The 27,377-nt window shown below is 40.8% G+C and overlaps 1 long non-coding RNA gene across 2 annotated transcripts in view; it reads left to right on the top strand.

The window, feature by feature from the left end:
• Positions 1 to 27,377, top strand: part of LOC121925228 — a 106,290-nt gene that overhangs the window by 60,785 nt on the left and 18,128 nt on the right. The window contains exon 1 of one of the 2 annotated variants that reach the window (XR_006102826.1): positions 274 to 472. The exons of the other annotated variant lie outside the window; for it this stretch is intronic. This is a non-coding gene — a long non-coding RNA (uncharacterized LOC121925228). Of the gene's footprint in view, positions 1 to 273; positions 473 to 27,377 lie in introns of those variants that run through there. 2 annotated transcript variants of the gene reach the window in all.

Below are 27,377 nucleotides of genomic sequence, written 5' to 3'. Positions count from 1 at the left end.
GCAGTGTGCAGATGCAGCCAGGGAAGGCTAAATCCCATACAAAACTACTGATCCCAGGCATTAAAGAGAGATTAAAGTGTGTTTAAAGCATCCTGGGAATGGCCAAGGCAAAATAAATAAACAAAAGTAAGCCCAGTGAAGAAACTCAGGGGAGTAAAAGGCACACTCTCTCAGCCTCAAAGGAGGACAGTGGCCCTGCCAGGCCAGAAGGAGGAGCTGCTGCCCTTCCATTTCCTCCTCCACAAAAGAGCCAGACCCAAAAAATAACACGACACAAGGCGGCTCAGACTGAGAGAGAGAGAGAGCAGAAGGGAAAGGCTCTCCACAGAAAGAGAGAAAGACAGAAAGCAAGAGGAAAGAAAGAGGGGAACTCCTCCTTTCCCAGTTTAACTTCTCTTGCTTTCCTTGGCTTCAAGATGGAGTCCTCCTTTGGGCGCAGAAGAGGAGACTGATGGATGGAGGAGGCCAAGAGGTGGGCTTTGGAGGCGAATGAAAACAACAACAGGCGCCTGGTTTTGTGGGTGAGAGAGGAAGGAAGGAGAGTTTGGTTTGTGTGAAATGATGCTGGGCTTTATTTTTTAAAAAATAATAAAAGATAACCCACAACCTACAGATTGCTAAGGGGTTCTGGGATCTGTAGTTTTGCAAGAGATTTAGCCTTTCTTGGTTGCATCTGCACTGCTGGGTTAATGCAATGCTAAGGGGCTCTGGGATCTGTAGTTTTGTATGAGATCATTTAGCCTTCCTTGGTTGCATCTGCACTGCTGGGTTAATGCAATGCTAAGGGGTTCTGGGATTTGTAGTTTTGTATGGGATTTAGCCTTCCCTGGCTGCATCACTGCAGGGTTAATGCATTGCTATGGGGTTCTGGGTTTTGTAGTTTTGGGAGAGATTTCGCCTTCTTCGGATGCATTCATGCTGCAAGATTAATGTGGCTTGCTTGGCACCAGTTTAATTGCCATGGCTCAGTGCTGTGGGATTCTGGGATGTGTGGTTTTGTGAGATATTTGGCCTTCTCTGGCTGCATCTACACTGCAGGATTAATGCAGTTTGACACGGCTTTAACTGCCACTGCTCAATGCTATGGAATTTTGGGGATTTGTAGGTTTACGAGACGCTTTGCCATCTCCACCAGAGAGGTCTGGTGCAGGAACAAACTACAGATCCCAGGACTCAATAATATGGAGTCAGCATCTGCCAGAAGTTGATCACAGAATCACGCTGGAGGACCTACAAATGCCTAGAGGAGCGTTTTCTCTAGGAAGGACCTCCCCTAGAGACTCCTAGAGAGAACGTATTAATCGAAACTGCAAATAATGAAATCCACAAAAGTCAAAACTCCAAATGTGGATGGCCAACTGTATAGTGTTTTAACATTGTATTTTAAGTTGGTTTAAAACTTATAAAATTTGTTGTTGTGAAAGCCACCTTGGGTCCTAGCCCAGGAGAAACAGCGGCATATAAATGAAATAAATAATGAATAGATAAATGTGTCGTGTGAAATGGATCCTAGTCCTTTGGCCAATAAGAGAATCCTTTCTAAACTTTTGTGCTTTCCGATCCCATGTGTAGCAACCATCTTAATCCACTGAGTAGAAATCCTATTTCAAATCAAATCACTGGGACTTCCTTCTAAATAACTATGCGGTGGATCAAGCGTGTTGATTAACAATTCATGCGACACTGTTTTGGAGTAAACAAAGATGATAGAAAACATCCAAGTTATTAGATCAGATGGCTGTAAAATAAATCTTTCTGCAGGAACGTCTTTGGGGGTTTCCTTTGTTCTTGGTTGCATAGCCATCCGTTTTATGGTAATGCTTATAATTGTTTGCTGTTCTGTTTTCTAAGCGCTTTGCAGCTTTGGCAGTGTCTGTGTGGAAACTGTTCAATTATGAGAAGGAAGGGTTGAACAAAGAATACATTTGCTCAAAGGAAGGGGAAAAGACTGGCTCTGAAATAGTATGAGATTCCATATTTCAGCAAAGGAATCCATAGAGGTTATTGGCATTACTCTGCGGTTACCGTTTTCTGCAAGATGGTAAAATAATTTCTTTTACTTTTCCACTCAGCAGAGTTTAGGACTCTGGGCATCGTTTATTTTATTTTTTTTTTTTACTCTTTTTTTGTCTTTAAGGTGGATAGACATTGTGTTTTAATTCAATCCATGGCACAGCTGTAGTTGTATTCTTGCTGTTCCTATTCTAGTTTCTGCAACAAGAAGAATTTTCTTGTTTTGAACCATTGAATAACCATTTCTCCCATCTATTTTACAGGGCTGACAGCATTCATTGTTTGACACTTGCTGTCATTTCAGTGCCAAGAGATAATTGGAGTGTGGGAGGGATTACTACACAAATAGGAATATTCACAATGCTGACACTGTGCATGTTTTACATATGCATCACTTAATCATGCATGCTTCGCTTTTTAATGGTATGTGGTGCGATATTCCTGAAAACATGGTCAACAAACAGGTTGTCAAGAAGTTTGGGATTGAGCAGAGATGCAGTGGAGTTGAATGGGCAAATTTTGATATACTGTATATACTCAACTATAACTCGACCGCATGTACTGTATAAGTCAAGGGCAGGTTTTGGAGCCAGAATTATGGATTTTGATATGACCTGTGGATGAATCAAGGGCAAAACTTAGCAGCATATAACAAAGGATGCAAAAGATGAAGCAAAGGAAAATGATGCTAAAGATCTTTAAAAATCTTTGACGGGTGTAATTGTTTGTGCTCTCCCTAAAAGCTGGATGGATGAGATAGTAGAGGGGTTGATAGTTCTTTTAGGTGCTCCGAGAAGAGATGAAGGTCTCACTTCTCACCAGGGCATGGTTCCCTTTTTGATAAAAATTAAAGTACAGTACTTACAGTGACCCGTGGATAAGTCGACCCAGGTTTTTTTGGCTCAATTTTTAGAGTAAAATTTCTAGACTTATACATGAGTAGATACAGTAATACTAAAAAGGGGTCAGTTCAAATCCTTATGAGGAAAGCCAAAAAATAGTTTGTTTCCCCAAACTATATATTAATTTATTTATTGAATTTATACCCCATCAGGATTGGATCCAAGATGGCTTACAGTAATTTAAAAGAAGATTAAGTTAAAATCTTATCTTTTAAATGTCAAACAATAATGTAAAATGGTTAAAAACAGTTAAAACAAATTTGAAATATAATTACTAACAAGATACAGTACAGCACTTCAGGCACACAATGTGTTTATGTGCCTACAGGTCATCTGTCAACTTATGGCAACCCCATAAATTTCATAGGGTTTTCTTAGGCAAGGCGTACTCAGAGGTGGTTTCGCCAGTTCCTTCTTCTGAAATATAGCCTACAGTACTTGGTATTCATTGGCAGTCTTTCATCCAAGTACTAACCAGGGTTGACCCTGCTTAGTTTCCAAGAGCAGTGTATTTAGGTTCTTCACACACACAAGTGCTTCATAGTTTATATTTCAAAGTTGTTGTGTGCCTTCAAGTCATTTCTGACTTGTAGAGACCCTAAGGCAACCCTAACATGGGCAAAATGTGTTCAGAGGGTGTTTGCCATTGCCTTTCCCTGAGGCAGAGAGCATGTGACTTGCCCAGTGGGTTTCATGGTCAAGCTGGGAATTGAACCCTGGTCTCCAGAGTCATAGTCCAACGCTCAAATGACTATGCCAGGCTGACTCCAGAAGACCTGATTTGTATAGTGAGTTAGGTTTTTATCAGATAATCTGGACCCAAGACATGTCAGGCTTTATAGGTAATGACCAGCACTTGTGTCCGAAAACAAACACTGCACCATGTGTTTTTGGAGGAACATCTAGATCAGTCCTCCAACAGCATATAATATGATGGCTATAGTTTTTTGTGGGTTTTTCAGGCAATGTGGCCATGTTCTAGAAGAGTTTATTCTTGATGTTTCGCCAGCTTCTGTGGCTGGCATCTTCACAGATGCCGGCGAAACGTCAGGAATAAACTCTTCCAGAACATGGCCACAAAAAACTATGGATGCTGGCCATGAAAGCCTTCAGCTTCACAATATGATGGCTAATTTCCTTAACTTATAAGGCTGCATGCACAATTGTATGGCCCTCGAATCATACAAAGCGAGGTGACAGATTTTAGGTATCGAGAAAAAGAAGCAAATATTTTTATTTTTTTATTTTTACTGTCAGGAACATTGAGAAATGCTTGTGTGATTTTCAGCCTCACATACTAAAATAACTTGGCTGGCCTTTTCATGAAATCATTGGCTGCTGCTCTGTCTCAGACAGGAAAATGTTTTGAGACAGCCCTGCACAATTGCCCATTAGCAGAAATGCACAGCTTCTGGCCTGTGAAGCCAAATGTAATGCATCAACCATGTTTGTAGCTTGCATGGGGATTGAAAGTCAACCTGTTTGCTGTCCCAGTGAGCAACAGACCCAGGACCTGTCTCACACTATACAGTTTTAGCACAATGATTCCACTTTGACTGCCATGGCTGCATCCTATAGAATCCGAGGATTAGGATCATATAATTGGAAGGGACTGCAAAGGACCGTCTGATCCAGTGGTTTCCAGACTTTGGTCCTCCAGCTGTGTTGGACTTCCAGTAGCCCCAGCCAGCTTGGCCAACAGTCAGGAATTCTGGCAGCTCGTCCTGGTTTTACTGGGGGGGGGGGGGGGGGGAGGAAGTGGGTGGAAGCTACAGACCAAATAAAATTAAGGTATGTTATACAAGCAGGGGAAGATGGGGAAATGTAAATTGTTTACAAAGATGTGTTATAATAAGAAATATAATGTGTGATGGATAAGTTGTATGAAACTCAATAAAATATTTATATATAAAAAAGAAATTCTGGGAGCTGAAGTTAAAAATATCTGGATGGCCAATGTTATGGAATCACTGGTCTAATCTATCCTCCTGCCATACAAGAATACACATTTAAAGCCATCACAAAAGATGGCCATCCAACTTCTATTTAAAGACATCCAAAGTCTACCATCTTTTATTCCAGTTTCAAATACCTCTTGCAGTCAAGACGTTTCCCTAATGTTTAGGTAGAATTGAATTCCTCATTGTCACGTACTGATGCGAGAGCTGTACAGTGAAGAAAGTGGATAAGGAGAAAATCAATTCATTGGAGATGTGATGCTGGAGAAGAGTGCTGAGGATCCCATGGACAGCCGAAAATGACAAACCAGTGGGTCCTAGAACAGATCAAGCCTGAAGTCTCCTTAGAACTCAGATGATTAGGTTGAGGTTGTAATTTGGCCACTTCATGAGAAGGCATGACTCATAATGACAATAATGCTAGGAAAGGTGGAGGGTAGTAGAAAGAGAGAAAGATTCTATGACCACACGCCAGATGGATAGACTCTATTAGGGAATTTACAAGACCTAAGCAGAACAGTGGAGGATACGGAGTCCTTGGAGATGTCTCAGTCGTAGGATCATCATGAGTCGGGATCGACTCTAGAACTTTTAACAACAATAACAGAATCTCTTTTCTTGCAATTTGAATCCACAAGTTTATGTTCTAGTCTCTAGAGCAGCAGAGAACATGTTTGTTTCATGTTCTATGTGACATCATAGATTTAAATATGACTATTACATCACTTCTCAGTTGTGTCTTCTCCAAGTGAAATATATTCAGCTCCCTAAGCTGTTCCTCATAGAGTGTTGTTTCCAGATCTTTTATCCTGGTTGGCTTCTGAACACATTCCAACTTCTCAATATCTTTCTTGAACTGGATTTGGAGTTAAGTGAGGCACTAGATCTCTCTAGCTGAGAATTATAAATATCCATCTCCAAATTGCAAATTCCAGGATTCCATAAGATGGAAACATGGCATCATAGTGCATATCTATGTAGTGGAAAAGGTCCAAAGAAGTGGTCTACTAAGATTCCTAGATGCTTTTCACATGTCTTGTTGTCAGGGCAGGTGTCCCCCATCCTATATCTGTGCATTTCATTTTTTTTCCTGCCTAAATGTAGTACCTCAGATTTCTCCCTGTTGAAATTCATTTTGCTAGTTTTGGCCCAGTTCTCCAATCTGTTAAGGTCATGCTGAATTCGGATCCTGTCCTGATCCTTCCTAAATTGCAAACCCCAGGTTTCTATAAAATGGAAATAAGGCATCATAGTCCCACACTTGTGCAGTGGGAAAGGTCGCAGGAAGTGAAGAAGAATTTTGCTTATAAAATGTCTCCACAAAAGCTATAGCTCTGCCCAAACTGAACTGCCAGTATTGAATTTAAACCTGGGGTTGATCATGGAGTTTCATGGATGGGGTAGTGTTGTTGTTCTTCCTCTTTATCTCTGTGGTGCAGTTCTGATTACCTGGCATTTATGATTTGAGTGATGACAGTGTTCCTACAATGGGCAAAGAGCTGCTGTGGGGAAGCTACCACACCACTGGTGGCTTTGTGTTAGACTTGTGAAGTGGGAGTGTCGTAGGTTGAATAGATCTAGATTGAGCCAGTACACAGTATGTACTGTATGTGTGTGTATGTATTTTTTCAATAAGCAAACCTTGATTTTGCCCTTTATATAGGGACACCATTTTACTGTGCACTGTAATTTAATGGGACTTGAGCATCCACGGATTTTGATATCCATGGGGTGTCCTGGAACCAAACCCCAGCGATACCAAGACCCACTTTCCTAGAATGTGAATGTGAAAATATACTCTGATGTTTTCTTATAGCTTTGGCTCATAGAATCATAGATCATAGAGTTGAAAGAGACCAGAAGGGCCATCCAGTCCAATCCCATTCTGCCATGCAGGAAATCTAATCAAAGTCCCTGACAGATGGCCATCCCAGCCTCTGTTTAAAGACCTCAAGGAAGGGACTCCACTACACTCTGAGAAAAGGAGTGTGTTCCAGTCTCGAACAGCCCTTACTGTTAGGAAGTTCCTCCTAATGTTGAGGTGGAATCTCTTTTCAATAGCTGCATCCATTGCTCCGGGACCTAGTCTCTGGGCAGCAGGAAAACGCTTGTTCCCTCCTCAATATGACATTCCTTCAAGTATTTAAACAGCGCTATTATATCACCTCTTAACCTCTCTTCTCCAGGCTAAATCCCCAGCTCCCTAAGTCGTCCCTCATGGACATGGTTTCAAATGTGGTATAGTGGTTTAGAGCAAGTTTATCAACCAGGTCCCATGGAATCCTAGGGTTCTGCAAGAGGTTGCTAGGAGTTCTGTGGAGGATTGTGATTGGAATAAAAATTAAACATTCTTTCTGAGCTGTAAATATAGGGTTGCCATATCCCGCCTGGGGGGGACTTTCCCCAGTTTGGGGCGGGGCCACACAGTCCTGCCCCAGTTTGCCCGCCCCCGGGAATCGCCCCCCCCCGCGAGGCCCTGGAGGCCTCCACCCCTCCCCGTGGCTGTGTCCCACCCTCCCTGCCTGGCTCAGCCTAGAGAGCAGTCTTCAGGACACCTGCCACTCAGAGCTATTGCCGCCCCATTGGTAATATGTGTTGCAAAAGGCATTCTTTCCAGGTTACAAGTGAGGAAAACAAAGGCCATCAATCGTTCCTGTTTCACTGGGAGTCTAAATGCCTCATCTTTTAAATGTCTACCGCGTCAGTAATCTTGTAATTTTCATCACGAGATCGTTTTTGAGGTCCTAAACGCCTTTCTTGTATATGCAAATTTCTCCCAAAGCTGACCAATGGGAAGAAGCCATCAGCCCCCCTCCACTTGGGTTGGTTTTCAATGGCTTGGAAGGAAGAGATTTTGCCTTGTTGTATAGGAAGGGCTTTGGGGTAGCAAAAGGCTCGCAGAAATAGTTTGACCCCCCCTTAAACATCCATGACTCAGTGCTATAGGTTCTGGGAATTGTATGTTCTTGTGGCACCAGAGCTCTTTGACAAAGGAGGATGAATGGTCCAGAGTACAGTTCCGGATTCCATAGCTTGAGAGGAGGAGAAGGAGGAGGAGGAAGGGTGCCTTGAAGGGCAGAATTGGGGCAGAGGAGGAGGAGGAGTTGGAGGAAAGCTGAGTCAGTGGGCCATTAGGTCTGCCTTTTTTTTGGGGTTTTTAAATTATTTTTAAAAATATAAAAAATTGTTTTTATTTTATTAATTTTTATTATTGCTTGTTTATTTTATTTTTCATTAATTTTTTTATTGCTTGTTTATTTATTCATTAATTTTATTATTGCTTGTTTTTTTTATTTCATTAATTTTTATTATTGCTTGTTTTTTTTTTTCATTAATTTTTTTATATTGCTTGTTTATTTATTAATTAATTGTTATTATTGCTTGTCTTTATTTTATTTCATTAATTTTTTATTATTGCTTGTTTTCTTTTATTTCATTAATTGTTATTATTGCTTGTCTTTATTTTATTTCATTAATTTTTATTATTGCTTGTTTTTTTTTATTTCATTAATTTTTATTATTGCTTGTTTTTTTTTTATTTCATTAATTTTTATTATTGCTTGTTTTATTTTATTTCATTAATTTTTATTATTGCTTGTCTTTATTTATTTCATTAATTGTTTATATTGCTTGTCTTTATCTTTTCATTAATTTTATTATTGCTTGTTTTATTTTATTTCATTAATTTTTATTATTGCTTGTCTTTATTTTATTTCATTAATTGTTATTATTGCTTGTTTTTTATTTTTTACTTAATTTTTATATTAAATATATACACCCCTGCCTTGTTTTTTAAATTATTTTTTATTATTAAATATAGCAAGTGCATTTTCTGTGTATTATGGCGATTTGAATGCTAACAAGTCTGCCTTTCTTGCACACATTATAGTGGTGATGTGATGATGATGATGATGGTGGTGATATTGATATCAACAAGCTCTGAGGCCCGGCCAATGTAACTTGCTGTGATTTTTACAAAACTCATGCGCAGTGAGAAAAACCACAGTCCCTTGCCCAAGTACACACTTCTGAGAAGTTACAGTGTGAACCCGAGGGCACAGTCCCATTTCTGCCATCTGTCTAGGAATAATGCCAAATGTCCCTCCATTTTGATCATGCCTAAAAAACATGCATTTATATTAAGATTTTTTTAAAAAAAACTCCATTTTTTCGCATGTCCTCCCTTTTAAAAAAGTGTCCTACATTTGAAAAGTTGCCCTCACATTTGTCCTAAGTTGTCCCGTTTGGAGGTCCTGACTTATGGCAACCCTATGTAAAATATAATAATTTTTCATGCAGGATATTCCCTGAGAGTGAGACCTGAAATTATTCAAGGATTCCTTCAGGGTGAAAAGGTTTTAGGAAAGCTGATTTCGAGCGTTGGACTCGAACGCGAAAGGCTCAGATTCACATCTGCATTTGTTCATAAAGCTCACTGGGTGACCTTGAGGCTACTCAAACTTTCTCAGACGAATCTACCTCACGGGCTGTTTTGAGGATAAACATGAGTGGAGACCATATACTGTGTCTTGAATTCCTGTGAATGACAGAATATTAATGTAAGAATGAGTTAATTAGGATTGATTCTAACTTTTACTGAGTTGACTTTCAGCAAAATTAAGCTCTTGATGTGGAAATTTTATTTTCAATTTGATTTGAGTTTAATTTACCTATGGCCTTCTAGATGTTGTTTGGTTTTTGGAGGGAGACATTGATTAGAAAATACTGTAAAATGCTGTTATGCTTTGTCTTTTGAGAATAGGGGACAAATAGGTCTAAAGGGCACCTTTGGATAACACTTTATATGAGTGTTATTATATTATTACATTAATTAGACATGCTATCTTTGGCTATGTAAATACCCTGGAGATAACTTCCCACATATAATTAGGCATATATAAAAAGATACGAAGTGCAAAATAAGGCACTTTTGGGCTTCAGGCCATATGATGCAGTATGGATTTACTTCTGAATAAATATGCATCAACATGGCACTGTTACTAATTTTCTTTCTACGAGTTACTTAGCCAAGGGCAGAGAATTTTCTAACACATAGTCATAGTCAGTCCAGGCTTTGGAAAGAGTTTTCACTTGTAAAGTGGTTGGATTTGGAAAAAGTGACCAAAGACATTTACTTCCCACAAATACATGACCTAAACCTAAAACTGGTTCAGCAGCTGGCATGGATTAGTAAAGGAAATCTTGAGCTGAGCAGAGGGCTGGCAGCACCAGCAGCAGTAACAGAAGCCATGTACTCTGTACAGTCATCTGTCTACATCCAGCGCTACAATAAACCCAGCAAGGCTGGGCATTTCCTGGATCCCAGGAGCAAGCAGAAACTCATTCCTCACTGATACACTTACTTTCTGTAGGGGAAATGGGGTTTGAGTGTTGAACACCAGGATTTGAATCCCCACTGTGCCATGAAACCTACTGGGTGAGCTTGGGTAAGTCGCACTCTCTCAGCCTCAGAGGATGGCAATGGCAAACCCACTCTGAACAAACCTTGCCAAGTAAACCCTGTGATAGGTTCACCTTGGGGTCTTCATAAGTCGGAAAAGACTCGAAGGCATGTAACAACAACAATCCTTGGCTAAGTAAGAAACTATAAGCTCCTTCAGAGACAAAGTTTTTGTTGGTTTGTTTATTGAATGTATACCCCACCTTTCTCCCAAAATGGGATCCAGAGTGGTAAAAGATTATGCTAAAATGTGAGTTTACAAATTTTTTAAAAAATATTAAAAAACATAATTACAAACACTTAAAACATAATTTCTAATAAAAGGTTTTTAAAAATACAGCACACCTACTTATACACTTACACTACTGTTCTAGAATTATGGTAAGCTGTTTCATATCTCCCGCTTCTCCCTTCAGATCGAGATGGCTGCCTCATGCTATCTGATGTTAGGGCTTTGTTGCTGTGTGCCTTCAAGTTGTTTCTAACCTATGGTGACCCTAAGACAAACCTATAATGGAGTTTTCTTGGCAAGATTTGTTCAGAGAGGATTTGCCTTTACCTTCCTCTGAGGATGAGTTGGGATTTGAACCCTGATCCTCACAGTTGTAGTCCATAAAGAGATGTTGCAGCACCTTTGAGACTAACTGAAAGATAGAAGTTGGTAGCATGAGCTTTCACCTACTTCCTTGCATTTGTTGCAGATGCAGAATTGTAGTCCAGCGCTCAAACCACTAAACCATGCTGGCTTCAATGTTAGGGCTGGATCCCCTCATATTGTACTATATTCTCCACAGCTCTCCAAGCTCTGTGGTGGTAACTGTGATCTTTACCAGAATGACAGGCATCATAGGCATTCAGCATAATGTGGGGGAATGATTTATGTCCTTTATTACTTTGGTGGCACCTTAAAACTCTGCTCTCTAGTTTCTGATGCTTACAGAGTTTAAGGGAAAATGTGCCCATCTCATTTTTTAAAAATCCTGTTAGACTTTAGAGGTGTCCAAAAGTTTCTCAAACTGCTTCCAATCTTTTCCAGCACTGAGAATAAAGAGTGCAAAGCAAACACACACAGTATATTCACATTACATAGCTATATCTATTTTCTACCACTTTAATTGTCCTGGCTCTACCTGTGGAATACTGCCATTTGTAGTTTTGTAAGATACTTAGAATTGTCTAGCAGAGAGTTCTAATGCTTTAATAGAGAGTCCTAGCACACTCCCTTGAAATACAGCATTAGAATTCTCTGGCACAGAATTTTAAAACCATCAGCAAACTAGAAATTCCAGGATTTGATAGGATGGGACCATCCATGGCTTTTAAAGTGTTGTAACTGTGCAGTGTAGAAAGTATTTTGAGAGTTAATGAACATTTATTTTTCATGGTCTTGACTTGATGACATAATTTGCAGCGGGAGGGGGGATTTATCATCTTCACTTTGTAAACTTCTTGTATTTTCTCATTATTTTTTCACTCTTCTTCACCACCAAAAAAAGAAGGGGGAAAACAACAGCTACACAATACACAATGATTAGTACCACAAGTGACTGGTCATCTCAGAAGTAGTATCCTTTATTTGATGATGGGTGACAGAGGCAAGTGAGAGGCAGAGAAACATCAGGTCTAGATGGACTGTAAAATCCTGTGCTGCATAAGAGATGATATCTGGCCACGAGAGATATAGTCTAAAACACACCACATCTGGAGGGCATGATGTGAGGGAAAGCTGGAATATACAGAGCTTGGGAAATTTACTTTGGAATAGTTGTACTTCAAAAAGAAAATTTTCCAAGATATGCATATGCCGAAATATGGCTGAGTGACAAATATTCCTTTGGAATGGGGCTCATTTGGAGTGATGGATTGCATAGTGTTTTGAGTGTTGGGTTACGACTCTGGAGACCAAGGTTCAATTCTCAGCTCGGCTATGAAACCCACTGGGTGACCTTGGGCAAGTCACATACTCTCAGCCTCAGGAGAAGGCAATGGCAAACCTCCTCAGAGCAAAGTTTGTAAAGAAAACCCCATGCTAGTGTCACCTCAGGGTCGCCATATGTTGGAAATGACAACAACAACAACAACAGAGCAAATCAGGCTAAAACTCTCCCTAGAAGCTAGGATGATGAAACTGAGTCTGTCCTACTTTGGCCAGAAATAGCATAATTGATCGCTATTTGTTATTCAAAAATAGAGAGGGGAGGGGAGATACAGAATGAACATATTTTTCTGTTTGGAAATTAAGACTGAAATCTTAGCTAAAGGGGCCACGAAAATGGAATAAGGATTTTTTTTTTAATGTAGCCTACTGGCTTCTAGCTAGGAAGTGGATGGGCCACAATAACTAGAAAGGGAAGAAGAAGCTAATTAAATAAATACACAGATATAGAGAGTCTTTGCAAGTTGCAACAAATAGTTATGCCTTGCGCCTCTCCTATCTGTGGTGGAGATTTGCATTCAGATCTTTCCTTTTACCTGAATCTCAGCTCTCCCAAAAGTGGAGACTTTCCACCATTGTGTCCCACCTGGAAATGTCCCACAAAAACTGGAGATTCAGGGCCTGAGATTTGGCAACTTTAGAGGATGGCACCATTTGCTTTTCCATCTCAAGTAAAGGTCTTGAAGTGGCCTTCTATGTATTCTCTATTGTTCCTCTTTCCTTCCCTGACACGGCTAGGGCTCAAAGTTCTGTGTTAAGAGGCTGATCAGATGAAATAGTGATCCAGATTCCGCATTACAGGCCAAGAGGATTTTGTTTGTGATTAAAAAAATCCTGTCATTAGACCAGCTTCTGCCCACATCTACAAACTGGGTCACGTTTCCCCTTGCCATGTGTCACCACTCGGATCTCTGCAGAATAGTATACTCTCATATTCGCCAACATTTCACAAACCAGGATATATGCAGCCAAGCAGTATCAGTGCGGCCAAGGTGGCAAAAGTGAGGAACAACACACAAACCAGGAGAGGCTGCAGCAGTTTGCTTTTGTCTGAGCCTATTGGCAAGGGATAGAGTTTTCTGTTTCCTCCTCTTCGCTGCTCTCTGTTGAATTAATTAAAGGCAAACTACTTTTTCATTTTCACCTCAGTCTCCAGCAATTGGAGTAAGTTGAGTACGAAAGAGGAAGGGGGAGAAAGAACTGGGACATTTTAAAAACAGCTGGAAAGATAGGATGGGACTGTCCTTGTTGAACTAGGACAATTGGAGGGTATTTTGTTTCTCTTTTTCCCTTGACCCTTTCTCCCTTAACCCTCTTCAGTAATTGCTCCAGGTCCCTTTTGGTTTCTGCTAGTAGTATTGTGGCATCTGCTTATCTTAGGTTGTTAATGTTTCTTCCTCTGATTTTCACTCACTTGCCTCTGAGTTTAAGCCTGCTCTGTGTACAATATTTTCTGCACACAGCTTGAATAAAAGAGGTGATAGCATGCAGCCTTGCCTGACTCTTTTGCCAACTGGGAATCATTCTGTTTCTCCATACTCAGTTCTGATGCCAGCCTCTTGACCTGAGTATAGGTTATGTGTCAGGACAATCAAATGTAATGGTACTCCCATTTCTTTCAGACCATTTCATAGCTTTTTGTGATCTATGCAGTCAAAGGCTTTGCTGTAGTCAATAAAGCACATGCAGATTTTCTTCTGGAACTTCCTGGTGCATTCCATTATCCATCATGTGTTTGCACTGTGATCCCTAGTGCCTCTTCCTTTCCTGAAACCAGCGTGTACCTCTAGGATTTCTTGATTCATATATGGTAGGAGTCTTTTCTGCAGAATTTTGAGCATGACTTTGGTTGCATTATTATTATTATTATTATTATTATTAACCTTTATTTATAAAACGCTGTAAATTTACACAGCGCTGTACATACAATCTTTTTAATTGGATGGTTCCCTGCCCTCAGGCTTACAATCTAAAAAGACACGACACAAAGGGAGTGGTGGTGGGGAAGGGGCCTCTCTAGTAGGATAATACATAGAAAATACATAGCAATACAGGAAATGATTCAATAAAACAGGCAAGAAAAGAACATCAAATAGCAAGTGACAATTATGCAATGAGAAATTAGTACAATGGTCCTCTAGAAACTGCAATCTTTTGTGTCTTCTTTTTTGTGTATAGGAATGTACTGCATATTGTTTCCAATCTGTGGGCCACTGCTTTGTTTTCCATATTGGTTGGCAGATTTTTGCGAGTACTGAACTTGATTCTGCTTCTGTGGATTGTAGCAGTTCTATCGGTATTTCATCTGTTCTTGGTGATTTATTCTTCCCAGTTGCTTTGAGTGTGGCTTTCACTTCACTTTCCAAAGTTTGGGGTCCAAAAAATACCTGAACATAAAAATTAAACATATGACATAGCCCCCAAAACCCACAAAAAGTATAATGATTAAAGTTAGATCAAATTCAAACTAAAATGTGATGGATTTGGGATGATTTTGTTGATTTGTTTGCTGGCGCTGTATAAGAATTTGTGAAGGGTTTTTGTTTTAGTATTTCCTGTTTTTCTATTTTCTTTCAAAATTGGAGATCTGACAATCTCTAGAATAATTTAAATCATTCATCTTGGTCAGGGCTGGGTGACTATGGAAGGCTGAGGAGCCACCTATGAGACCTTGCGGAGGTGTATCCCTGCATCACAACCCAAGACCACAAACTCTTCCCCCAGTTTTTGCCCACAAAGACCCCCTATATCTTTGGGAGGGGGCTGTGACACTCTTTTTTCATGTTTTTTTGGCCCAGGAGAGGCTTTTTTTTTTCAAAATAGGAAGTCATTGGAAGTTGTTTCTAGTTTACTTCCTGTTTTTTAAAAAATTCTTTTCCTGGGTTTAAACTGGTCCTGGGGCCACATAAATAGCTCTCCAAGAGGCCATATATGGCCCATAGGACGTTTGCCCACTCCTGGTCTTGGAAATTAACTGAAATGTTAAGATGATATAATCTGTTAAAATAATACGGTACTGATGTAATGTGTCTGTAACATCACCTCATCATTTTATTGGTTCATCTGCAAAACCTTCCACTCTGTACACTGTCTTATGTTGTCACTGTTTCTGAAGTAGTCTGTTAATAAATAAAGTACAGGACAAGTTTGAATGTTAGGAAAGGGGCCGGAAGTTTTTAATTAGTCTGTAGTGTGTCTTGTGCATCGATATAGATATAGTTATGATCCATACCTCCTACCTGATTACTCATAGATAGCGATGATAAAAAGTGATCTATTTTGCTGTGGCTGGTGGTTAACAGCACATCCTTATCCCTAGGATTAAAGGCAGAGCTTGCATAGTATTACCTGAAAAGCTAATGTGTTGTAGTTTTAAAAAGTAATTAGCTGGTTTCCTTGTTACTGTTTTAAAAGTGTGTGTCCCATTACTCAGTACTGATACATTTCTAACAAATTTTTCTTTCTTGGGAGATTATATATATATATATATATATATATATATATATATATATATTAAAAACATAAATTAAAAGGACAATAATTCCAAACAATCCCTTCCAAGTTATATTTATAAAGTAACATTTATATTTTGTGTCATATTAGTTCAACCTAGCTTTGATGTTATTTGAAAGTAACATCATAGGCCTTGCTGCTTAAGTAATGAGTGATTGTGTTGCTTTTCAAGTGACTTCCCAACTCAGATATAAATCCTTGTATCTTGCAGTTAAATAGTCAATTTGCTCATCCAGAATATCAACAGTCCTGCACTTTGCACCGATGTGTCATTTAAAATCAAAGCAGATACTGTAAAACAGAAGTTCATTAACTTTTCAATATTGAAGAAGCTGGAACATTTATTCTCAATTTGATAAAAAGATTCACCTCAGATTGTGGCCTCACTTTCCACTCATGCTTTCGTATATCCTCACGTGTTTTCTATTCAAGCATATTTCTTGCTGTAGGAGTTCCAAGCTATGCTGAATTTGTGAAATTGCATTTGCATCCCTATACCTAGGTAGATACACATTTGCTTGATGTACTAGCAATCCAAAGTGTCTAGGAGCTGTCATATTTGCAGAGCTTGTGAAAGCTGCAACTCATTGAATCCACTGGACTACAACTCCCTGAATCCCTTGGGCAACAGAGACATGGTTGTTGGTGGATTTGGGGAAGTATAGTCCAGATAAAGTGAACCCTTGGTTTGGTTTCAAGGGGTTTGGTTTCAAGATCCCCAGTGGCTACCAAAATCTATAGATGCTGGAGCCCCATTCCATACAATGGCATAGTAAAATGGTGTCCTTTATATAAAATAGCAAAACCTATTCCACCACTGCTCCTAAACTGTGGAATGACCTGCCGGAAGAGATCCGCCATATTACCGCCTTGATGGCCTTTAAGAAGGCCATAAAGACAGATCTCTTCCAACAGGCCTTTCCTAATGAGTCACTCCCCCCCCACCCCCAAGCAAGTCACCTCTTTGCCCTACAAACATAGACTACCCTTCCCCACTTTGTCCTTTATTATATTTGTTCTCATTTATTGTAGGTTCTTTTTTAATTGTAATTTTTAATTGGGCTGGGGGGATTGGGGGGAATTTGTTTTAATGGTAACTAATATTGTATTGTATTGTATTGTATGGTTTTTAAGATGTTGTAACCCGCCTTGATTCCTTGAGAAAAGGCAGGCTATAAATAAATCATATTATTATTATTAGGTATTCTTTTGGGAATTTATATATTGTTTTGAATATTTTCAAGCTGTGGATGGTTGATTCTGTGGATACAGAATCTCTTGATATGGAGGGCTGACAGTAACTTTTCCAAGCTGTGATACACAATAAATGCAATCTCTGAGTAGGACTCCAGGTAAATAGGATCAAACTCCCCAAACCTAGCAATAGAGTTACACTTATAGGCTTCTATGATTGACTTCCCTCTTCTGATGCTGCTACAAGGAGTCCAGAAGTTCTCATTTTTGTTTTTTCTTAACCTCAACTGGCCATATTGTCCAGATTTGATGCAGTTTGCTTAAACTTTGCTATGGTTTGTTTGAAACACCATTATTTCAAACCCTGGTTTGTGAAGTTAGGTTGATCCAAAAAACAAAAAACAACAACAAACAAACAAACCACACACACAGTCAAGATTAAGCATAGTTGGGTATAATGTATGGCTGCAGTTAATTGAAATCAGAAGAAATTCACACTGGAGGAGAAAGGAGTTCAGGAATCCTTTCAAGCAAGGAGGGCTAATCACTCAAAATTATTATTATTGTTATTATGAAGCTTTATTTATATAGTGCTGTACATACAATCTTTTTAATTAGACAGTTCCCTGCCCTCTGGCTTACAATCTCAAAAGACACGACACAAAAGGAAAAGAGAATGGTGCCGGGGAGGGGGATCAGGTCCAGCATTCTTCTCTCCCTTTGAGGCCTGGACCAAGGCAGATGGACTGGAGGGAGGGCTCTTCTTCTTCAGGCTAGCCCTGATGGAGCAGGGCCTGCCTTTTCATTCCCTCCAGGCCAGATGGCTTGCCCTTCTCTCCCTCTGGATGATGGTGGAGGGAGGCAGGGCTTTTCCAAAGAGTTATTTTTCCAAACTCTTGCTTGCTTCAAACTATCATTAATTCAATGAAGCCAGGTTCAGACTGTAATTTGATATCCAGTTTATGAAAGCAGCCCCATGTCTGAAATTTCCTTCTTTACTCAAAACCAGAATGTAGGACAACAGCAGATCTGTTCCTCCAAACGTGAGTCAAATCCAGCAACACATAAAGAGGAAGGGTACAGTGAAGTACAGAAATGAAGAATGAGCAAGAATAAGTGGTCAGTGGTCAGCCCATCAATTCCTCTCTCTCGCCGTCTTTTCTTCCCTACCCACATTTCTACCAGCCCAGTTGGGCTCATTCTCTCTTCAGGAACCAGTTTGAAATGAACTCAGTGTATGAATTTGCAAGTGAAGTGTAATCTTTCTGCTGTTTGGGTAGACCCAATTTGAAGAGACAGGTTTTCCACAAGCACACATAGGTCTAAATCCTGTTTTTGGTCCCAATTAGACCCATATTGACTCACCATTCAATAGCTGATTTAGTGGTCTGCTCTAGATGGAAGTGACAGAAAGGATTCAGACACAGAAAGTGAAGAAGCAACCTTTTTGGACTACAGCTCCCAGAATTCCCCTGCCTTCTTGGGCAGTGGCCAAGCAGGAAAACAGGCTGGAAGCCAAGAAACAGTCTGGGAGATTGTCATTACTCTGAGTCACACACAAAACAAAGATGCCCCGGTGTTTTCCTAATGGTTGGTTGCCTCAGCTGGTCTTTCATTAAGCAATAAAGAAGTAGCATGTCAATCTGCTATGCACAGTTCAGCCTTTCTCTTCAGCCAGTTATCTTTGTGACATTCATTTGGAGACCATTAACATATAAATGAGTTTGACCATGACAAGGTGGGGGGATGTGGGGGACAAGCAGGACAAGGTGGTATTTATTGGAGTGTATCTGGTGGAAGTATGGTTGCTGTCCATGCAGGACACTGTTATATCTATCTTATGCCCCCCAAAAGAGAAAGGAAAATAAGGATACTCCCCTCCAAAGGGTTTGAAGAAGGACATGTATTTTGCTCTTTCTCCTTCTTAGCAGTGGCACTGCCAAGAGAGGAATTCGGAGCACATGTCTAAGGTCCCACTCAGGAGGGGCACCCAGATGCTGTGTGTGGCTGGTGTACCCCATTTTGAACCAGGTGAAGTAGACTGGAATCCTATATTGTGGTAGTGTAAATCTCAGTGTCTGGAGTTATGCACTGATTGTGCTATGGAACCCTTATGTTGAGTGGCAACATTGAGCAACTGAACACATGGACGTACACGCCCCACACACAACAAAATGTGCATCCACATCCATGGTCATCTGCATGTGCCATTGGTAAGTGCAATGGACGGCTAGAGCAGCTCCACTTCCACAACCTCAAGAGGAATGCAGATATTTTGAAACAAAATCATATAATCTTAGAGCTGTAAGAGGCCACAAGATCCATCTAGTTCAGGGGTAGGCAACCTTTTTGAGCCGGGGGCCGGTTGCTGTCCCTCAGACAACTGGGGGGCCGAAGCCAAAAAATAAATAATTAAATAATTTTTAAAATTTAAATAAATATATAAACCGGACAAATGTAGGACAACATTTCAAATGGTGGACACTTTTTTTTAAAAAAGTGGAGGACAAGCAAAAAAATTGCTGATTTTTTAAAAATGTTAATATAAATGCATGTTTCTGAGGCGTCTATAAACAATTGCCCCCTTGCCCCAGCGCAATCGGTGGCAGACCGGGCTGGGGCCGGTCCCAAGGTCTCGCCGGGCTGCAATCCGGCCCACGGGCCGCAGGTTCCTACCCCTGTCTAGTTCAACCTCTGCTATTTAGGAATACAGTGGATCATTGCCTTATGCGGGGATCGTTCCGGACCTCCTTGGTAAGGCGAATAACAAGTATGCTCGGACCCCATTGCATGAATAAAAGGGTCTTGTGCTTGTAGTATGTGGTGCGCACGCGCGTGGCGCGCACCATTCATTGTATGATAGCACAGCTTCAGCATAAGCTTAAAGCCGTGTATAGTGCACCCATGTATGGCACGGGCACACTGTACTCAGTTACACAGCATTCCTGAAGATACCCAAGCAACCTCTTTTTAAAGACTTCCAAAGAAGTAGAGTCCACCACTCTAAAGCAGTCATTCTATTGTAGAACAATTCTTACAGTAGTTCTTATGTTCTGATGTTTAGGTAGATTTATTTTCTTGTGATTGAATCCATTGGTTCTCATTATAGTCTTGGGAGCATAGAATCATAGAGTTGGGAAGAGACGCGCAAGGGCCAAGACATCCAACCCCCTGCCATGCAAGAAATTTCAATCAAAGCATCCCGAACAGATGGCCATCCAGCCTCGTGTTTAAAAAAGATCTCTAAGGAAGAACACTACACTCCAAGGAATTTGTTCCACTGTCGAACAGCCCTAACTGTCAGGAAGTTCCTCCTAATGTTGAGGCAGAATCTCTTTTCCTGTAGCTGGCATCCATTGCTCCAGGTCCTAGTCTCTGGAGCCAACAGAAAACAAGCTGCTCCCTCCTCAATGGACATCCCTCAACTATTTAAACAGGGCTAATCATGTCACCTCTTACTTTCTCTCTCTCCAGTCCTAAACACCCCAGCTCACTAAGTCGTTCCTCATAGGGCATGGTTTCCAGACCCTCACCATTTGGGTCGCTCTCCTTTGGACACGCTCCATTTCTCAATGTCCTTTTTAAATTGTGGCGCCCAGAACTGGACACAGTAGTCAAGGTGGGGCCTGACCAGAGACAGAATATAGTGGCACTATTACTTCCCTTGATCAGACACTATAATGCAACCTAAAATCACATTGGGCCTTGTTAGCTGCCGCATCACACTGTTAACTCATGTTTAATTTGTGGTCTACTTGGACTCCCAGATCCTTTCACATGTAGTTTTCATTCAACCAGGTGTCCCCCACCATCCTGTACTGTTCATTTCATTTTTCCCGCCCTAAGTGCAGTACCTTACATTTCTCCGTGTTGAAATTCATTTTGTTAGCTTTGACTCAGCTTCTAATCTATTAAGGTCATTCTGAATTTGACCTGTCCTCAAGGTTATTAGCTATTCCTCCTAATTTGGTGTCAACTGCAAATTTGATAAGTGATGCCCCAATTCTGTCTCCAGGTCTTGTAAAGATGTTGAATAGCACTGGGCCCAGGACAGAGCCCTGTGGGACCCCACTGGTCACTTCTCTCCAGGATGAAAATAAGCCATTGTTGAGCACCCTTGGGGTTTGGCCAGTCAACCAATTATAAATCCATGTAACAGTTACTTGTGTAGCAGAAAACAAGCTTACTCTCACATATTCATATATGACATCCCTTCAGATATTTATTAAAGAGGTCTATCATGTCACTCCTGGTCTTGTTTCTCAAAGCAAAACAGGCAGATATCTAAGTTGTTCCCTCACCATGACTTGGTTTCCAGACTTGTCATCTTAGTCATCCTCTTTGAACACATTCGGGTTGTTTAATCCTCTTGAACGGTGATGTCCAAAACTGACACAATATTCCAGGTGAGGTCTGACCAGAATAGAGTGGCACTGCTACTTTTCTTGATTTGGAAACTATACTCCTATTCATGGAATCTAGAATTGCATTGGCTCTTTGGCTGTCATGTCACACACTGTTGATTCACGTTTAGCTTGTAGTCTACTAAGATACCTACAGTAGATCCCTTCACATGAACAAGTAAAATATGTGCCTTCAAGCTGCCTGATGACTTTGGAAACGTCATGAATTTCATAGGGTTTTCTTAGGCAAGGAATACTCAGAGATAATTTGCCATTGATTGCCTTCTCTGAAATATAACTGACGGCACCTGGTATTCCCAGACAGTTTCCCTTTCAATACTATACTAGCCTGGCCTGATTAGCTTCCAAGATCAGATAGGACTATAATGCCTAAGAGTGTTTGGGCAACAAAATATTCAACCATTCCATAAGAGAACTAAACTGGCATTAGAAATTATTAGGATTCCAGCCAAGTGATTTGAAAGGCAATGGGGGAGACATATTGTTAGTTACAGAATTACCTATCTCACCACTGCCAACCTTGGTAGCTGAAACTTACAATTTGGTCTTGTGTCCAAATGGATGGACAAAAAAACTGCAATTAATTTCTGCTTTTTTTCACATACAGAGGATCAAACGGCATGTGACACCATGTATCTTGTTGCGCCTATTGAATGCACACTTAGACTAACATGTCTTATGATATATTGCAGGATTTGTCCTGCTGAGAGTAGAATCAGGTTACCAGTATAATATGCATGAAAATGTTAAAAAGTGTAAACGGGTTATGCCTATCAGCTCAAGGAAAGGGTGATGAGATGAAAGAAGGAGCAGTTGGGCCAGTGTCTGAACACATGGTCAATGAAGTGAAAAATATTTTTTAAAGAAAATGAGGTATTTTTATTTTTTATTTGTTTTGAGGATTAGAGTAGAGCTCATTCCATTTTTATTCCCAGCACCAGTATGGGATCATAGCACCCCTTTCAGAAATGTCTGTCAGCGTTTCCCCCATTTTCATGCACATGTGATTCATGTGTAGCTCACACTTCATTTCTACTCTGTCCTGTTTGATAAGGACTGCTTATTAACAGACACTAAGGTTATCAGGATAGCTTTGCATTTGTTTGGAAGAATCCTCTCTTTGTCTCTGATCCCATGCACTATCATTTCTTTATCCCCACTACCAATGTCTTTCCCCCCAACATGAAAAAAAAGGAGGAGGGTAATAAGAAGAAGGTGTAAAATAAATTAAATGGCAGCGTGTTTAATTTCATTTAAAGTAGAGAATTGGGAAGCCCAGCTGTAACGGCTCTTTCCCTCAGGGTATTAGTTGGTACATTACTGCCTCTGTGTAAATCAAAGAGGAATGATTATCACACAGATGGACATCGTAATTGCACCACTGCTGCCCTGCTGTTTTGTTTGCTTTGCTCTCTGCTAGAAGCTAAAAAATTCTACACCATCACAAAGGAAACAGTATCAGTTACCTCTATAGATCTTTTCTCATATTAGAATCATAGGACATAGAATCATAGAGTTGGAAGAGACCACAGGGCCATCCAGTCCAACCCCCAGCCATGCAGGAAATCCAGATCAAAGCACCCTAACAGATGGCCATCCAGCCTCCGTTTGAAGACCTCCAAGGAGGGAGATCCACTACACTCCGAGGAAGTGTGTTCCACTGTCAAACAGCCTTACGGTCAGGAAGTTCTTCCTAATGTTGAGGTGGAATCTCTTTTCCGGAGCTTGCAGCCATTCTCAGGTCCTAGTCTCTGGAGCACAGAAAAACAAGCTTGCTCCCTCCTCAATATGACTTCCCTTCAAATATTAAACACAGGCGTATCATATCAACTCTTAACCTTCTTTCTCCAGGCTAACATCCCCAGCTCCCTCAGCGTTCCTCATAGCGCATGGTTTCCAGACCCTCACCATTTAGTCGCCCCCTTGGACACGCTCCAGTTTCTCAATGTCCTTTTTATTGTGGTGTCCAAAACGGGACACATATGCTAGGTGGGGCCGGACCAGAGAAGAATATAGTGGCACTATTACTCCCTTGATCTAGACACTATACTTCTATTGATGCAGCCTAGAATCCGCATTGGCCTTGTAGTGAGCTGCGCATCGCACTGTTGACTCATGTCAACTTGTGGTCTACGTTGGACTCCTAGATCCCTTTCACATGAGGAGTCACAAGTAGACACAAGTTGAACATGAGTCACAGTGCGAGGTGGCAGCAACAAGGCCAGTGCGATTCTAGGCTGCATCAATAGAAGTATATCGTCCAGCAAACCATGGTGAGGTCTGACCAACTCAGATCCAGTGCAGATTAGAGTGCACTATTCCTTTCCTTGATCAAGACAATATATTACTATTCATGCAGCCTAGAATTACATGGGCTTTCTAGGTGCAGCATCACACTGTTGATTCTATTCAACCTGTACTCTACTAAGACCCCTAGATACCTTTCACATTTACTATTGTCAAGCCAGGTGACACCATCCTATTTCTGTGCATTTTTTTATTTGTTTCTCCCTAAATGTAGTATACCTTACATTCTCCCTGTTGAAATTCATTTTGTTATTTTTGGCCCAGCCTCCCCAGATTCAGTTCTGAACGCCCGTGAAAGTAGGGCACCCCTTCTAACAAACTGGCAACAGTGCATGAAGTGAGGGCTTGATTGATAAGAGGGGCAGTAAATCACCCCCAAGTTTTAATTCGGACTTAAAAAATGTCAGTCAAGCCATCAACCATCACTGTACTGTTGCCAAGTATTGTTAGGAGGGGTAGCCAATACCCTCAAAAGACAGGATCAGAATTGAAAATGTCCAAGGTACCAAATCAGTTTTCGGGTTCAGGTTCAGCAATGCAGATACCTACTTTAAAGTCTGCAATAAAATCTAGGAAAAATTTACGGCACCCTGATGTTGAAGGCAACTCTACATCTATGCAGAACTGCCTCTTAAATTTGTCATAGTGCCTTCAGAGTAATGCTGCTTGAGGGTATGATGGGATATTAAAGTGGTGGCCAGATCCAGTAGGCTGGCACCGTTACTGCCCCATAAATCCACCAGAATCAAAGGTCCAATAGAGAGTATTGAGTCCAGACAGACCACCTTAGACAAGAAGCTGGCTTTGGTTTTGGTGACTTAGGGATTTTAGGAGTTAGGATTTAAAAAAAAGTAATGTTTCTAAAAAATCTGTCCTGAGCAAGCATTACCTGTGCATTTGGGGTATTCAGGCTGTAGGCCTTGGGTTACATTGATGAGATCTGCGTGGACCCTAGAACCAAGCAACCGTAGTAATCAGGACTACTCTTCAGAACTAGGGATCCTGCCCTGTCCCATCTCTCTATTTGTTGCACTCGCTGCCCTTCAAAAGTCTTCTTAATTCTGCAAAAAGATTTATGAGGCCTATTGCTGATGCTGCTCATATTCTAGTTTCTGTGCATCTCATCACAAGTTATTTATTGCTGTTATGTTAATGTTAAGAAGTTTTTTTAATCTTAAAAGGCTGCTATTTATTAACTTCAAGTTTTCAAATGATGTCGTCGTTTTTAACGCTGTCTGGCAGGAATCTGTGACCCCTGAATGCAGTCAATAATTCGAAGTGCTCACCTTGCAGCTCAGGCCAATTTTACTGCAGCCTTGCTAAATGCCCACTCAGCAGCTTTCCTGAGCTCTTAATTCCACTGAGTAACTTACATATATTACCAAGATGTGCTATTGTGTGTATGCAAGGCTGTGATTACACTTGGCCCTTATGTGCTATTCTTGATAGATTGATCTGAAGCCCACAAATCACGAGACTTAGCTTCATCCCTTCTCTCTAGCCTTTGTACGGTTTCCATTAATTCTTGCACACACATTACTGCTAATCCAGCATGCCAGAGATAATAGCCATGCTAAATGACCCAGATTCTCTCTGGAGTGATATGGTGAGTGGGACAGTAGGACAAACCCAGAAATGAGAACATGTATTTCAAGTCGGAAGGGGAGCTCAGTTCTTCTATACATAGTGGGCCCTTGGTATCCACTCAAGTTTGGTTCCAGGGCCCTCATTGGATACCAAAATATGTGGATATGCAAGTTCCATTAAAAACAATGCCCTAGTAAAATGGTGTCTCTTATATAAAATGGCTAAAATAATGTTTGGTTTTGGAATGTATATCATTTTTGAATATTTTCAGGCTGTGGATAGTAGAATCCATGGATAAAAAATCTGTGAATACTGTACAGCAGCTTTGACTTTTGCAGATTTTTATTATTTGTGGGTTTGATTCATATGTTCTCTCTAGGAATCTCTAGGTCTTCCAGTGTAACTCTTCTGGAAGTTGACCATAGAGTTGTGCTGAAGAACCTAGTAGTTCCTAGAGAAAGCTCTTCTCTAGGTGTTTGTAGGTCCTCCTGCATGATACTGTGACCAGCTTCTGACAGCTGTTGGCCATAGATTTGCACTGGAGGACCTAGAATCATAGAATAATAGAATAATAGAGTTGGAAGAGACCGCAAGGGCCATCTAATCCAACCCCCTGCCATGTAGGAAATCCAAATCAAATAACAGGTGTTCTCTTAGGTAAAAAGAATAGGGCTTTTTTATTTGCATTTTTTTGACCTTGACAGCTGTCTTTCACCCCTAACCCCAGTGAATGTGGAGGGACCACTGTATTTACATATAAAGATGCCTTATTTTAACCATTGCCCTGAAATTGATGTAAGAAACTCTGATGTAGACGTTCCTACCTGGCCAGACCAAAATGGCTGCTAATCCTTTGTATTTTTCCAGTGACTGACCCTCAGGACAGAAGATGCCAGGAGCAGCAACTCCTATGGATCTGAACCCTTACAGCTGAGTCTGGGGTGTTTCTTACACTTATACTGGTGTGATACCACTTTAATTGTCATGGGTCTATTCTAAGGAGCCCTAATATTTATTGTTAGGTCAGTACTTATTTGAAAAACCATATTTCCCCATACGAACCTGCATGGGTCTGTCCCAAGGAGTCCTAACATTTATTATTATGCAAGGTACTTCTTTGCAAGACCTTCTTTGAAAGGGAGCTTTGTCCCCAGTGCCATATAGCCAGCAGGAGGAAGGGCCTGCCTTCATAGATATCCCTCCACACTGTTTCAACACAGAATAACACAACCTCACCTTGACAAAATCCAGGCTTGTGACTAACATAATTATTTATTTAAATGATTATGATTTTTTAAACACTTTCACCTTATGAAGTAGCCAGTGGAGCTTTGAAAGCTTGCATCATGTATTTTGTACATTTTAGTTAACAACGGGACAATGACAGGATGAGCACAACATCATATGAAAGTCTTTTGCGCGATCATGGTCATTCGTGCTTCTCAGATGGGATGATGTCTGGATAAGTGTGGCATTGTGTGGAAGTCTTTACCATGATCATGTGGGAAGGACAGGACAAGGGCATCCTTTTCCCATCTGAAAATCTCCTGTGACACTGTGGTGTAATTTTTTAGGCAGTGATTCCCAAAGTGGGTGATATGCCATCTCCAGGGACAGTGGAAAGATCTTGGGGGGGGGGGTGAAGAGAAAAGGTGGCAGGGAAGGGCTTCAGTCAAAGTATTGCTACACAGTAAAGACAAGAGGAATCAGCAGCTTGTAGGACTGTGATGGGAATGAGGGTTGCATGAAACGTCTTTTTATGCTCTTTTAAAACCACACAGCAGCCTCGCTGATCATTTAGTGTGGAGTCTCTTGGTCTGGCCCCACAAGATCATTCCCTTAGCTACATCTTTCACTGGTGGTGGCAATGGTGGTTGAGAAACTCTTGCAAGGCTTGGGCACAGGACATCACTTCTGTGACTCAGAACGGCACCATTTTGGCACAGACAGAGAGTGACTGGAACAAGGAGTGTTAAAGCATGTGGCAGTGGAGGAGAAGTGGTGGCAAAAAGAAGCTTTCAGATTTGGGACACTGTTTAAACTTTGTGAGCTTTTATGGGACGCGGCTGGTAGGTTAGAGCT

This window comes from Sceloporus undulatus, chromosome 3 (assembly GCF_019175285.1).
Source record: "Sceloporus undulatus isolate JIND9_A2432 ecotype Alabama chromosome 3, SceUnd_v1.1, whole genome shotgun sequence".
In the NCBI taxonomy this organism is placed as follows: domain Eukaryota; kingdom Metazoa; phylum Chordata; class Lepidosauria; order Squamata; family Phrynosomatidae; genus Sceloporus; species Sceloporus undulatus.
Note: the sequence above shows the minus strand (reverse complement) of the source record. Positions and strands in the feature narration are given on the sequence as shown.